This window comes from Photinus pyralis, unplaced genomic scaffold (genome assembly GCF_008802855.1).
Source record: "Photinus pyralis isolate 1611_PpyrPB1 unplaced genomic scaffold, Ppyr1.3 Ppyr1.4_LG3a, whole genome shotgun sequence".
NCBI classification, from domain to species: domain Eukaryota; kingdom Metazoa; phylum Arthropoda; class Insecta; order Coleoptera; family Lampyridae; genus Photinus; species Photinus pyralis.
This window is the reverse complement of record NW_022170509.1, coordinates 4,503,870-4,519,824: the sequence shown is the minus strand read 5'-3', so window position 1 is coordinate 4,519,824 and position 15,955 is coordinate 4,503,870. Positions and strand designations below refer to the sequence as shown.

General features: G+C 34.1%; 1 protein-coding gene and 1 long non-coding RNA gene across 10 annotated transcripts in view; one reads left to right on the top strand and one right to left on the bottom strand.

Moving 5' to 3' along the window:
* The window catches only part of LOC116165328 (potassium voltage-gated channel subfamily KQT member 5-like), a 345,213-nt gene that overhangs the window by 105,349 nt on the left and 223,909 nt on the right, over positions 1 to 15,955 (top strand). The window lies entirely within an intron of this gene.
* On the bottom strand, positions 11,845 to 13,458 carry LOC116165334. Of its 2 annotated transcripts, none has more exons than XR_004144131.1 (4): positions 13,097 to 13,458; positions 12,896 to 13,052; positions 12,732 to 12,843; positions 11,845 to 12,684 (listed from the first exon to the last, which is right to left on the bottom strand). It is a non-coding gene; the product is annotated as an uncharacterized LOC116165334 (long non-coding RNA). The 2 variants fall into 2 exon arrangements; XR_004144130.1 differs by having other exon boundaries at positions 12,896 to 13,037; positions 13,097 to 13,455.

Below are 15,955 nucleotides of genomic sequence, written 5' to 3'. Positions count from 1 at the left end.
TTACTTGTTTTCATGGCAAACCGGTTTTATTAGAATGTTTTTACTCAAATTCGGTCATAATTTTAAAATCACACATAACAATCCTTATACATAATTATAATCGAAAAGAGTGAAAATAACAAAAATGTACAAAGTAAGTAAAATATTTGTTTCTTTATCACCGAAATTTACATGAGTTTCGTTTCTTTCCTAATAATGAAGCTATAAGCCCTTATACCCTTAAAGAAAGTAGGTTTCAATGTTTTGCAATATTTAACTTGCGCCATGTATTGTGTATGCTTATTGTTGATGTTGGTTTATTTAAGAAGACTTAATAAGAGTTACATTTTGAATTTTTATTTAAATCTTACATATTGATGTTGACAGGTTCGACCCTAGCATTCGACTGTCTACTTACTCAATAAGAAATAATCCATGCCACCTTCCTGTATGCAACCATGCAATTGTTAGGTTGAACGCCTTTGGGTTCACAGTCGAAACAGGAACTGTGACATAGAAAATATGCATATTATTTTCGTTGATATCTGGTAGGCCTTGGACACATCACGATTCATGATTCAATTCGGCATATGCGCGAAGAAAAAATGGAATTAATAATTCACTTTATTTGCATACATTTCTCTTCATTTTCCTTATTAGAAAAAGCACGAGAAAGATTTCCTTTCCATAATACGGCTCATAATCGTTGCTACCAACCCCTAGCAATAATTGTGATATACAGCATATAACGCGAATAATATATCTAAAAGGTGTATATCGATACGGGTTATTCAATAAGCCTGTTTTGGATAAAGATTCTCAGCTTTAGACGACTGACATTTATATCTGAACTTACTCAAAATTAACTCAGGAATTCATGTTAATTTTCGAATTTTGCAAAATGCGAAAATACTAATTGATATTGAAAGTTTCCTGTATTTAAACTAGCGTTGGGATTCTATTCAAGTAACTAGGGAGAAACGAATGCTATTATGTCAGAAAACACTTACATAAACTTTTAAGAAATCATTTTCCATAATAACAATCGACTCTTTCATATGTAACTCTTGTTGAATGAAGTAGTGTTCAAATTCTGGCATTACACCTAGTGGCCAGCAGCACTTTTGTCTTCTTTTGCAATTTTACGACTCAATCACGCATACGAGTAATCATCTACTCATAAATTATAGGATGTTATTGTAATTACATGACATGAAAGCAGTTCAAATTGTAAAATAGGCAAAATAGCAATTTTATATTTGGACTCCCGAAAACGAATCTATAGGTATAACTCATGTGCTTGCGTGACCAAAATTTATCGTGCATAGTAAAACTGTTTACAGACGCAAAGTTTTTTTTGTTATGGGATTGCCAAAGATACACATTGAAATAAAAAAATTCGCCGGACCGGAATGTTCGAAAATAGAACGAGCAATAATGTCGCATAATTTCCAGTCAATGTAGCTACAAAAATGCAAATTTAATCTTCAAAATAGATGGGTGAAAATTGCTTTAAAAGTAATTTCAATTTGACATTCAAAAAACTATGCATATAAAGAAATATCTATTTTACTGACGACAGGATGGCTCTTTTTCATGCAGTTTAAGTACGTTTTCAAAGTAGACGAAGCTGTTTAAAGCTTTTTTCTGCAAAAGTGAACTGCGGGTTAAAGTAAATTGAAAACCACAACACAGTTCCTCGTTTTAATACGATGCGGACGTTTGAGATCGATTTGATAATTACTTGCTCTGTTTGTACAGTACTGTTGTTAACGTGAATGTAATTTTATTGTCTTTTTTATCACAGAGATTATTAAAGCTATTGTTTCAATTTGACATGGATTTTACAGTTATATATTTTTTGCAACAATGAGAGTAATGAGATGACAACATATAACGTATATAAAATCTTAAAATTACCACCCAAATTACCACATCCACCAATTGAAAATAGCCATGTATTTTTGTGATCTATAGATCATAGATCTCAAGAATGGGGACCGTTTGTAATCCGAAGGGTCTTTCCCTATGGGAACCAGTTTACTGCCATTGTGCAATTCATTTTGACCAACCTCTAACACTATTGCTCTCTGTAATTAATTCATTTGTCCTTTGCATGGGTGTGTCATTATACCAAACTCAGGGAAAATCTTATAATGACGTTACCTGTGAAGCAAATCCTTCTCGCAACTATGTATAAATACTGCGGAAACAATACCCGCACGCTCCGAAAATCAGAGCTCGATCCGTAGACAATTTCGAGATTGCGGGAAAATAATTACCCTCTTCACTAACTTTAACTAATGACATGTATTGCAACACACTAAATCGTTTTATATAAAATAGTAACAGATTGGTAAAATTGACCTTAAAGTTTTAGTTGAATTTAACAAAGAAACTGCTTTATTAAATTAAAAGAAAGATCTCGGAAAATTGTTCTCAATCATATATATTTTCCACTTCGATACAATCTGTTAAAGTAATTGGAAACATTTGTTCAGTATGCTCAATCCCAAAAGTTTATGTATTTTTGTAGGCTATCAATCACACACTATAAGTAAAGCATTGTACACATAATTAATGGCGAAATACGTGAATTATTCAAACATTTCGATTATACAATCTGTTGCTTAAACGGGGGAACAAACACTTAAAACATTTCCGGAAAACTTTGCATGTGCGTGACGCATACATCAGCGTGTTAAAGTACAGAAAAAGGTGATTAAAATCAGGGCTCTAATAGATTGAGAGACATAGAGGAAAACGCGCTTTTTATTTTGTACTTGAAATTAATCCAATTTGTTTTCGTACTTTAATTATAAGAAAGTAATCCACGTAGGTTATATATTTTACACAAACCAAAAGTTTTAACAAAGGAAAAACTCGTATCGTTAAACTTGTGGGAGCCAACGCTCTCACTTTCTGATCACGAGTTTTTAAACTCTTTGTCATAAGAGACTTTTTCCTGGTCTTTTAAAACGTTTCGGTTCTATAATCTCGTGGAACATAGCATGTGCCAACTGAATAATTACTTGTTGTGTAAACAAAGTAAGCAATTCACACTTGATGTAGATGTAGAGGAATTTACAGACACATTCACGGATTCGCCTCAAACATTTTCCAAGTTAAATCCTCTTAAGGGTTCTACTGTTCGGAATTCAGGAGTGATTCATGTAATGTCACGGTTTCGGGTATAAAACGTATGGTTCGACCTTTTCAGAGTTTCATTTTACTTGCACAACTGGCGCAGTCTCTTGTTGCCAATATGCTTTCAGTTCATCTCCAACTTCTTCGATTAAAATATACGTGTAATAGGACCTGTGGAATGACTGAAAATAGACTTACACGCCGAAATGTCTAAATAAATCTATATTCCCGAATTAATTTTAGATAGCGATATTACAGACGGGTAGTAACTTCGAGAAGGTAACAGATTGACAATTCCAAATACGTCTTTCATCCTCGGTGTCTAAATAAGGTAGTTTTGTCGAGGGAATTGTACTAGCTAACCAATATAGAGTGCAAGTAATACATTTTTTCCACTTAGAAGTTTATTTTTATTACCCGTTAGTCTGTAACTAAAGAATAAAGTTTCCTATTTAACTTATGTGAATGAAAAACTATCATATTAATAAGTTATACTTCATTATAAGTTTTAATAAATTTTAAAGTTTATTTTATGCCGGATCGTCTGCGTCTTAAAAATGAAGTTTCTTATTTAGGATACACGAACGAAAAACTATAAACGTATTAACATATTTCTCTTCAAGTTTTAACGAAATGAATAAAAGCTTTTTAAATGACTCTTTAGTCTTGTCATTCCGTTTTTCCTGTAAGCCAAAACAATAAAGTCTATAAAAATGTCTCTGGGTCCTGAAGTAATGCACGACTTTCCAGCTTGCACTTTCAGAGGTGAGAACGCCAACTTTAGTTAGGAACTTATGTGTCAATCGTACAGACTGTCATATTACTACGTCAGTGCATTGGATGTGGTCTTTGTTCTTAAACTTTCCCTTTCAGCGGGGTCTAAAACCGTCTTTCTTATTCATGTTCCAGTGAATGTTTCTCAATGTCGTTTGCTGCTAGATCCTAGATCATGTGGTTCCTCGAGTTTCCTTAACCCTGTGTTCTATTGAGCGTCCCGTTTGTTTGATATACCCTATGATAAACTAAGGAAAATGCTTTTCATTTATCTTTTAAGATTGCATATACTGATTTTGCGATTGATAATAAAAAATCGATAAAAGATTTTTACATTTGTAACTGAGAAACACAAACTATGGGGATTTCAAGTAAAAGAGTTCTGGCGGGAGTTTTGGCCAGCCTTTCGATCGTTCCAAAACCTACGGTAATGATGGAGTTAGCTGGTAACCGTTTTTTTAAGAGTGCCAGATGAATATTCGGGACTTACTTTGGTACAGAGTAGCGCCCTCGCGCGCGATGTTCCGTTTCTGAAGACCAAAACCACGGTTTTGCCGTTTCTGCGATTTTGAAACTATCGTATGGCGTTTATTTCTTTTGGAGGGTCTTTGGAAACTAACCTCGTGTCACCCACGCTCGTCATTTTCATTTCTCTACCCTGAATCTTTCCATACGAATAGGTTAGCTAACATTATATTATTAATGCGAATAATGGCCTAATTGGATTAATGGTATTTCGACGAAATTACTACTCCATGCCACACAGTAATTAAATCACAAGTAAATGTCTAAAACACTAAGAATTCGTTCGCAATAAATGAAACCGATGGAAATTGTCAAGCTATTTGTGCGTAATTTCTAAATTTGGCGATATAAAAGTGCGTGACTTCTATCTTTTCGAGTTCACAAGAGAATGGACCGCAAACTTGATTTTAAAACGATGTCTAGCGAAGTAAGTAAAACAGCTAGGAATGAATTAGTAACAATCACTTGAATATCGCTGGTTTGCACAGTGTCAAATAACATTTCGAACGAAAGGCATTAAAATGTTGGTGAAAGGTGAAAATTAATGCGTGCAACTGGAATTCAATTAGGTATACTGCTGTAACTCGCTCTTGATATAATTTTGATACGTTCATGAAGCATAAAATAGAATTTGCGGTATGATTCCGTAACGCTTTATGACTTCAATATTCACCGCAACTACTACACCATGTTTCAAAAGGTGGTTAAAGTGCTGTAAAGCTCTTCAATTTTACTACACCGTATAACTATGAATTTTAAATTTTTCTTAATTAAATCTAAACTTAATCAAATCTACCTCATGTAGAGAATTTAAAGCCAGTTTCATACATATTTAACACAACTGCATCACTTAATTGACTGGCCTAAGCCAAGTGCTGATGTTGAATTTAATTATCAAATGATTTACCGGCCAATTCATATATTCCGTTCTACTTTCGTTTACATTAAGCCTCTTACAAAAGAAACGAATTCGAATTTATATTCCAGCAGCACTGAATCCTCTGATCTACGAAGACAATGGTTCGATTTTTCCGTTACTATTACCATCTTTCATATTATAGTAAATGTTGCCATGTGAAACTGCACTTTCGTTCCTGCAGTAGTAGTAACCGGCGGTCCACTGCTTAGCTTGAAAGGTATAGATGGTATCTTGCAGTATGAAGAAAAATGATATGTGCGTTTTCCCCTAAAGAAATAAGGGCTTCAAACTGTCCGTGGGGCTGTAAAGAGTTTTTTTAACCGGTTGGGAAAACTCCGCAAAAAAGTGTCGCATAAAGTGGAACGTTTTTAATGTCTTTCCAATATTTTCATCGATTCCGAATTGCATAATTGTTGCTAAGCCCTACATACATCCAAATCGAACGAACAACCGACAGATGTTGCAAATTGGCAAGTAATTCGTATTTTCATTATTAAATTCATAAGCTATTTCTATGCTACTAATTACGTCAATATCGAAGTTGCTTAATTACCTCCTTAAGGTAATAAAGGTTTCACATTGTTAGGCTGGATTTTATTCCACAATCACATCTAACAATCTATAATAATTCAGAGTAATATTGCTACAAAGTTTGCTCGTTAACACGTAAGTATACCGACTGAATGTTATACCTACCTAACACTTAAAACTCTTAATACACAACACGTGCAGTTTACGAGATCATGTGCACCAAGCTTTCAGTGCTGCGGGTTCACCCGTTTCCGATATAGCATAGTGTAAGAATAGGATATAAGGTATTCGTCCAACATATATAATATTTACCTGTTGCGTTGTCAATGTTAGCTAATACCCACACAAAAAGAACCCCACTGAAACGATTTTATATGTATCCCATTGTCGCGCAATACAATAGAAAATGAAATTTTAAGCAATTTCCAAATTATTAACGGTATAGGTCTACCAAGTGTTTTCGATTTCTCTAAACTCTAAACGGAAATATCGGATATATCGCGTTTACTAGATGCGTTTTCCAAAAGGTTTTCAGAAATGCAATGCACACACATTGAAGACGCTAGAAATTACTTATCAAGTGTCAAGTGTCTACTCATATTAAATCCATTACCCTAATAAACTTTCCACTTTCCAGGCCACTTGCCCGATAAGTATTCTTGCACGATTAGGGTGTTGTGCGCGCGGGTGGTGAAACTTCCAACTTTTGCGTTTTTTTGTGTGTGCCCTACATCGTATTTGTAATAAAAAATCCTACTCAACTCAATACAGTATGTACTTTTTTGACGGGTCATATAAAAAATAAGGTTGATAATGATTTCTCTGAAACGGAACGTTGTGTATTGAAAATCTCTCAACGCTGTCTTGTAGAGGGCAAAAGGTGGCAATGAGAAAGCGTTTTAAATTTTTTGTATCTGTTCAAATAACATCAGAAAGTAAAACGACCAGGTTCTTGTATTTGTATGTCTTCACTATCCATCTCCTGAAAAGAAGCTATCTATCTAACGTTCAGAGACCTCAAAAATATGAAACATCACCTTTGAGAATATTGAATCTATAGCAGAATACTGACTGAGTTATGTATTATTGCTCCATTAGAAGTGCTTTAATGACTAGAAAACGGTACCCTTCAACCACCGATGTAATTCGCCTAATAATGTCTAAAAGAATACAAATCTCGCTTACAGGATATTAACGTTAACCTTCACTTCATTTATCAACTCGTTTATAAATTTTGTTACTGCTTCTATAAAGAGGGAAAAGAAAGCTTACATAGAGCATGTGTTTTGGTCAAATTTCAAAACAGTAGGCGTTTACACAATCCGGTTGTCGCTATAGCAATTAACTTAAGAAACGCGGAAGATTTAAATATATTAATTCAATTAAAACTATTCTTCCCAAATAGTGGCTCTTTAAAAACTGGGAACTTTTGCCTCCTCCGTTTCAATAAGTTGCCGACTCCTGGTCTATGCCTGTACTAATATTATAAATCGCACCTCCAAGCCAAACGTCCACTTGGGCATCATAAAATATTGTATAATTGCTACAAAGTGCATCGTCGGATACGTGTAAATTCTCGAGTCAATACCGAAAAAACTCGAAGTTACCAAAACAGTCCTGAATAATTGTTTCCGCTATGGCAACTGTGCAGAGGCCAGAGCTGGGATGATTACTCAAAAAAAGTAATCGAATACTGATTACAATTACCTTGTCATAAAAGTATTTAATTATAGTAATTGATTACTTCAGAAAATCTGTATTCGATTACTGATTACAATTGTAATCGATGACTTTAGCATTGTAATTACCATTACTGTTATTTTTAAACTTAGGTACCTACATCTTACACGTATTTTTTAACATTAACGAGTTCGTTGGTTTTCATTGTTATTTTAAAGATATTTCGATAAAGCCAGATATTCCATAAGGAAGTTCAAGATCGGTAGTAACCCATGCACTTGTAAGTAGAAATTGGAATTTATGTACACCGAATTTTTACTAAATAAGCATGTTAAAGAAATTACACAGTAAGTACTTACTCCATGAACTAATAGAATTAAAACAATTAAGTACAACAGACATAGAGGTAGATAACTCAATGCCTCCATTGTAATCATGATTACGTTAGTATTCGTGATTACTTTAGTAACCATGATTACAATATGATTGCTAATTAGGATTACTACTGAGAAAAGTAATTAAATTACAATACTCATTACTGTACTTTAAAAGTATTTAGTTACTGATTACTGATTACTGATGATACAGAAAGTAATTAAATACTGTAATCGATTACAATTTTGTAATTAGTGCGTAATACGCTAAAAATATTGCGAAACTCCGAAGCGAACGATAATAACGATTATTTGTGGCTACCGATCAGTATTCTCTTCGAAGGAAATGATTTTTCTGAAAACTTTTGTTTGTTTTGCCGCCTACATGTTATCAGAAAACCACATTGAAAAAGATGTTGCCAATACGTGTAAATAATATAAAAAGAGTAAATAAAATACCGTCATCTTAGCTGTGATTTTTGCCTTCTCAATTTACGTTGCCTATCTAATCCATTGGATACTCCATTCATTTTTTTGCGATAGCTTAGTTTTTTCTGAAAATTCGGTTTCACGTAAAAGGCTCCTTGAGGCATAAATACATTAAAGCGAAACACGCCAAGAAAGACAGTACGTTTCCATTAAAAGTAATTTCGGTAGGACAAAAACTCCTGTTGATACGAAACAGATAAAAACCTAATTACCAAGCATTTGTGAAAGTAATTTATGTCACTCAAAGTCGTCTTCGGTTGAAATTAAAAAACACACCCACACATCGACGTAATTCTTAATTTGAAACACATAGTCCTATCAGTACGAAAATAATATTTTTCAAGTCACATAGTAAGACAGTTAAACGAAATTTTGTCAAGCTAAAAATATTTTATAATTAGAATGCCTATAGTTTGTTGTTCGGTAATAAATGGTATTCATTCTATTTTCTTCTTAAAAATAATACAGAGGGTAATCGATACTCAAATTAGATTATTTACTAGATATCGTCTGCTTTCCTTTGACTGAAATCTAAATTTTTTATATACCAAAGAAAGTTTAATTGAAAACACTGGGACCGAAAACTAGTTATAGGTGAATCAACCGCATTTTAGTTTAGTTTAGTTTAAATTTCCACAGTTACTAGTCCTTACTACACGCACATATCCAATTCTGCATTTCTCGTGCAGGTTTTAAAACCGGTAGATTAAGAAAAGAGAAGCATAAAGCACAAAATTTAATCTTGATTACTATACATCAAGTGATTCACAACCCCTCAGAATCCGACGACACCTATGGTGACAGAGGGGCTTCCACGTCCCCCGTGTACTCGTGTAAGTTTTTCCTTATAACCTTGAACGAGGCATGGTCGAGTTTGCTTACTCGAAAATCTACTCCTGTATTGGCTAATGGCAATTCAACCTTTTACCAGATAATTTTAGAATCAGAAGTTGCTTAAATGTCGTCACCATACGCCTCAGTTCATTTTATCACGTTTGATGAGCGACCGTCGAGAGCCAAGAGCCCCAGGTCAGACTAAAATCTATTCTGGTATTGGGTAGCAGATAACCTAACTTTTTCGGGTTAACGTATCATGAAGTGGAATAGTAACCTTTTTTGTTGAAATAGCTACTCATGTTGGATCAGCTCCCAAAATCCACGTTTAATGAATTATTGTTGAGAATCAGACATACAAATAATTCTTTAATTTCTTTAGAATACTGGCAGCTCAAACACCCAGAAGCGCAGAAAATTCTGCACCTCGAAAAACCCCTGGGTACATTTCACTTCGACTATAAAAGATCCAGACACATTGCCAAAAGCTGGCGTGTTTATCAACTTATTAAACTTATTAAAGGCAGTTCAAGATCATTATCAAGTCAAGAAAAAGGAAAGAATGAAACCTGTTTAAGATGGGTCCAGGAGATAGGTTAAGAAAGAAATTATCGACAATGAACAATTTCATCTATTCTTAAAATGGTGTTTAAAATAAAACATCCCGGCGATAAATTTTTTTACCGAAAATGAATTTGACACGAATTTCAACACTTAATGCATTATAAAGACAGTTTTTTATGGAAAATTGGTACCAGTGGCCGCGCTCCAAATTAGGAGAGTAACAAACGGATCATTCGTGCCTTGCCGAACCTCGCCTTTTACACATAAGCACAGAGAGTTCCTCTTCTTTTCCTGTAAATAAATACAGATAACTCTCAGAAGTACCATTATAAGTTGCCTTTAGGTAATAAAAAAGTTATAATTTCTTACAACTCCTAAGAAATTATGCAGTTAAAGATGTTCATAGTTCACTTTCAAATCTACCAAAGTAAGTGACACGTAAAACTTTCCGGTTGATACCAATTACTAAATGAAATTGAGAGGCTCGCGGAATTTCACATTTTTTGTGTACTTTCCAGTATCAAATTTATTACTTTGCCGCTATATAAATTCAAAGTATTCCCTCGACTGCTCATAAACCGCTTAAGAGTGATTAAGGCGCGTAAAAAGTGGTCGTAACACACAAAACCTTCTATCAAACGCCCAGTTTTGAAGTTGAATTTAACAAAATCGGTGGTATTTGAAATTATCGACCTATGGGAATTACGCGTATGTTTCCTGTTGAGAATTGTATACACTCTTTCCTAAAATTAAATCTTAGTTGTACTGAGATATCCTGTTTGAGGGTGAAAATTCCTGAGGAGATTGTTGTGCAACCCCAATGAGTTTCACTCCTAATTCAGGTATGTGGTGGATAGGGAGTTTTTATAAAATGGAAAAAGATGTTTCGAATTAACAACACTATATACACGGGTTAGAATGCGATTCCTCCGTTTTGAAGTTCAAGGCATGGAGCTATACACTGGCCTCTCACAGTCGCCGTAGTTTTAATTTGGTGAAATGGAAAGTAGTTTTAACAATATTTTTATATTTTTCAAATTAGAATGGGATTTTTAGGGTAGGCTTATAATAAATGCTTATATCCTACTTTCTAGTTTACTTCCAAAAATGCTGAAAACTTTATCTTAGCTGAAGCAGCGGCATAAGGATATGCAGCACTGGTTGTCATAAGGAAATTTAAATATTAGAACGGATACCAAAATGATTTGAAATAAAGGAAAATTTCAGTGCATTAGAAGGACCCTCCATACTTGATTATGTGTAGGTGCAAAAGTTAAATAAACCGTGTGAACTAAAACTATTAGAAAAATACTTTTAGTAAGACACTTTCTTTTTATTGTGACAAGCTGCGGAATTCCTATATGATAATGACAAATGACCTACTATATCCATTGAACATTTTTCAAATACCTACAGTTTTGGAAGCGTTCGTAATTTCTAATGCTATTTCTGTTTTTATTCCTTTGACAAACTAAGTACACATTTTTTTTTGCATAATCCCTGATATCTGGCTTCCCGTTTGGCCATTTGTAATTTCTTTACCCTATTGCACATCCTGTTGCATCCTGCGTGTCTTAAAATGGTCCTTTACCGTTCTTCATTGATTTACCTCATAATGAGACTGATAATTTGAACTTCCAACGCATTAATCTAAAACTGACTGGCATCTGTAAGTTATGATGAATGGTTTTAAATTTCCTATTTATCTGGAACGCCAAGTTTTTTCTGAATTTTCACGAATCTATACCGCTGCTATCGAATGTTGTTGTGCAACCGTCTAAACCACGGTTTATCGCAAGATCGGGCGGCGGAATTTTCGAGGTGGTTTCTATATGCAAAAACTCGAAGCGTTTTTTTGGGAACGGATTACCTTAAACCAAGCGTTCCGATTTAAATAATTGGTATCTTCTTTTTGCGTGGTAATTAATGCGACTACTTAGAGGTCTTGGAAGGTACATATATTGCCATAATTATGTCGATATACAGTACAGATGAGTAAAAGCCTTATACCTCAGGGCAACTAATTAATAAACAAGGGAAGTAGCATTTATTTTATATATAAATGATAATTAACTGAGATAAATTCACATGTTAACCCTATGATAAACAATGAATATGTAAATATTATGCACACAATGCTTAAAGGGGATTGTTTGTCAATTATATGGCACTTACGGGTGCCGAAATGATATTTATCTTGTCATCATTTCATTTGATTGAAGTGTCGCTTGGACGAACGTGAATGGTATATCCATAATCGAGGAAAACAATTTATTGCATATAGATAGGCTTACAAGTTAATAATTTCTCTAATGTATAAGTAAACACAAGCAATTCCGTTTCGTTAGTATGAGGAATATTTTACTTTGTAAAGCCGTATTCTTGCCGGGCATATGGCGCTAAAATGGATCACTACAAAGCAAATTATATTTGTGTGAAAACCTTTGTTCTTTAAACATCGGCTTAATTATTAGCTTTTGTGTATTTTTTGGAATTTACAAATGCAATTCACTTCGTCGTCTGCGTTCACTATTGTCAAAGGAAGAATTTTCGATAACATCGCACGGGCACATAACAAACACTGGTTTTGTAAATAAAAGTTTAGACTTTTTGCTGTCATATTCCTCAATATAACTACCATTTCTGAGGTTTCTCCTCGTGGCAGCCATTTGGAGATTTCGAGTAGTGAATTAGGAAAATGTAAGGTATTACCTTCTAGAATATATCCATCGGTGTAATTTTCTTTTCAAAATGCTGGGGTGGGATACATAAAGTTTGTTTAAAGTTGACACGAAACCTTCCCCATGAAGTTTATGAAACAATATTACGACTAGTTTATGCAAAAACCATTATCAAGTATTTGTGCAACTAAAATTCAGATATAAATTAAATAGTTTTAATTAAGCCGGACTTACTTGAAGGTGATGATATTAAAGGCAAATGTTGAAGTGTTGAAGGTTTAAGGTTAAAGGTTTTGAACGTTGACAACGGATAGTAATTAAGTTTTAGTTTTAAATGTAAATTCATCTGGAAGATTGACTAGTTAGCAACGTTATAATCTCACATCGAGATACTTTACATGGGTTGCATTTTCAACATAAAATTGTAAAGTTCTGGACGAATACATTAACATTCCCATCTAAGGGCTATTTAACTGGAGAGGCTTCCTAAGTTTAGGCAGGTATCCAGAGATTATACAAAAATTGAAATTGAAAAATTGCCTAAAACAAAGTGACCTAAATAGTTAATTAGCAAAATTGTTTGTGATATAGGTACTTACATCAGTTAAAAAATTTGAAACCGCATTGTTGAATTAAGTAATTTTGGAAGTAGACCATTTCAATTCTTAAGTCCTGCTGTGGAACCTACAGCTCATACAAGTACTTTGAGTAACACTCATGAAAATGCACATATTTATTAAGTAACGTTTATTAATACAGGATGATCCACAGTCGATTGTATGTAAGTAGAGATTCCTTATAACAGATCAATTTAGGTTAAAGTTATCACAAAACGGCCCTAACTATCTATCTCACAAATTTTATAATAAACTGCCTCCAAAGTACGGTCTTTACCACTAAATCAATTTAAATTAGTAATCAAGCAACTGTTGATATCTCACTCATTTTATACTTTTTACTGTAGCACAACCTTGACATGTGTAAGTTCAATGTGTGTAACAACACGAATTATATATTATTATTATTTTTATGAAGATATATTAACCGTCGTAAAGCTTTATGAGTATACCGATCTTATCTGATCTTTTGAATTTAATTACCAGCAGTAAAGCGAATTTAATTACGTAATATTCCAGTTTGGGTAACATTAATTCCGTTCTTATAACATACCCTCGGGTAGAATTTTGTAAAGACAGCCGTTTTTTATAAACATTTACTTGCACTTAATCAATCAGCGCGGTAAACGGAGGGCCCCAGACTCCACAACCATACGTTACAGTGGGCACTACTACTGTTTGATACACTTTTAGGTCCATTTTAGCCGTGTTTATTATATTTAAATTAGTAGCTGCATGCATTTGAAACTTCTGTAGTGAAAAGTTAGTCCTAAATAAGAATGAGAGTTTACTACCTCAATAGCACCGTCATTATTCAGAAAAAGGTCGTCCGCCGCAATACGATTAGCTTCGCGAAGTACAATAATTTTTTTCTATTTCGGTGTCACAATGATGATTTTGTACAACTGTTTTCGGCCGAAAACAGTTGTACAAAGACAGTGATTATAGTCGTTTTTTTGGTAACTCATCTCTTAAGTTGGCAGTTACTAGTTAGTACAAGTAGTACTTCGTTGGGTACTTCCATGTTTGAACTTCAAAATGTCAGTCTTACTACGCTGCCAACCTAAAACTTAACGGCATAAAAAGTGTTCCCAACATAAAACATGTTAGTTCTAATGTTCCCTATAGTTTCTGATAATGATTTTTTTAATTAAATTAAAGCACCGAAATAGAAAAAATAGTATGAAAAACGCGTGTTACAATGCTTTATTGTAATACTCCTATCTTGCGGACACTCGTGGCTACGCTTCGCGTCGCCACTCGTGCCACAAGATAGTCGTATTACAATAGGTCGCATTGTAACACTTGTCTTTCAATATACTATTTTCTATTTCGGTGTCACAATGATGATTTTGTACAACTGTTTTCGGCCGAAAACAGTTGTACAAAGACAGTGATTATAGTCGTTTTTTTTTGGTAACTCATCTCTTAAGTTGCCAGTTACTAGTTAGTACAAGTAGGTACTTCGTTGGGTACTTTCATGTTTGAACTTCAAAATGTCAGCCTTACTACGCTGCCAACCTAAAACTTAACGACATAAAAAGTGTTCCCAACATAAAACATGTTAGTTCTAATGTTCCCTATAGTTTCTGATAATGATTTTTTTAATTAAATTAAAGCACCGAAATAGAAAAATAGTATGAAAAACGCGTGTTACAATGCTTTATTGTAATACTCCTATCTTGCGGACACTCGTGGCTACGCTTCGCGTCGCCACTCGTGCCACAAGATAGTCGTATTACAATATGTCGCATTGTAACACTTGTCTTTCAATATACTATTATTTAGAACAGTAACTTTCTAGTGACCGTAACGCTTTTCTCATGTTTGGCGCAGACTTAGGCAATATAACCCAATCATCAGCGTACATTAAAAACCCGGTATCTAGAGGAACTCCCCTTACTTCATATTTAAAAAAAAACGCTTTCCACGTCTGAACAACGTAAAGAGTAAGGGACCCTTTTATTGAGTTTACCACTTATTCCCGAAAGTTTTTGCCATAAAAGATCGTGTTTTGAATTGAATCAAATGCGTTTTTGAAATATACAAACAGAGCATACATTATTCTTTGCTTTTTTAAACAAATATTATTAAAAATAATTTGGATAATTGCTTCTGTAACCACATAATACTTACCTAACTACGTACTTATACAGAGTTTTCCCAAAGCCTCGAGAGGGAGTTTCAAACGAGTGAAGAAAAAATTGAAAATTACGTGATCAATAAAGAGTCAATAAAACTACATTTTAGATGGAACTTTCGTATACTGGCGAGTTTTTTAAGGGGTCGCTATCTTAGTTATTTTAAGATTACTACCAAATGAGAAAGCAACATGTTTATTGCGATTTTTATAATAATTTTTCAAATTGTCGCCCTTTCTCGATTTCGCAATGACCCAAACGCACATAAATGGAATTTTGAACCTTTTGGAGCATATGCCTAGTGGTTTCTTCAAGTATACGATTTTACAAATCATTTGCGGTTAGAAACCCCCAAAAAAGAAATCGAGTAATGTAAGATCCGGAATCTGTTTCCTTTTTAATTACTTAAATACTTACCTTTAAAGTAAGGTGAAGCGCGGCAGGGGTTGAAATTGAAAAATTTTGGAGTTACCGCCTCCTAAAAAATTCCCCAGTGTCTGAAAGGTTTAAACAAGATTTTCCATTTTCAAATTTTCTTCACTTTTGAATCTTCTAGTTTATAACTGCGTACTGTGTCTGAATGAGCACAAGAAATTTTCTCCATGTGTTTTAAAACAAGAAAGTTCGAGTAGGTGACGTAAGTCGACCATCAAAATCAGCAGAAACTGTGGCGCCTATCACGCACTGGTGTTACATGCTA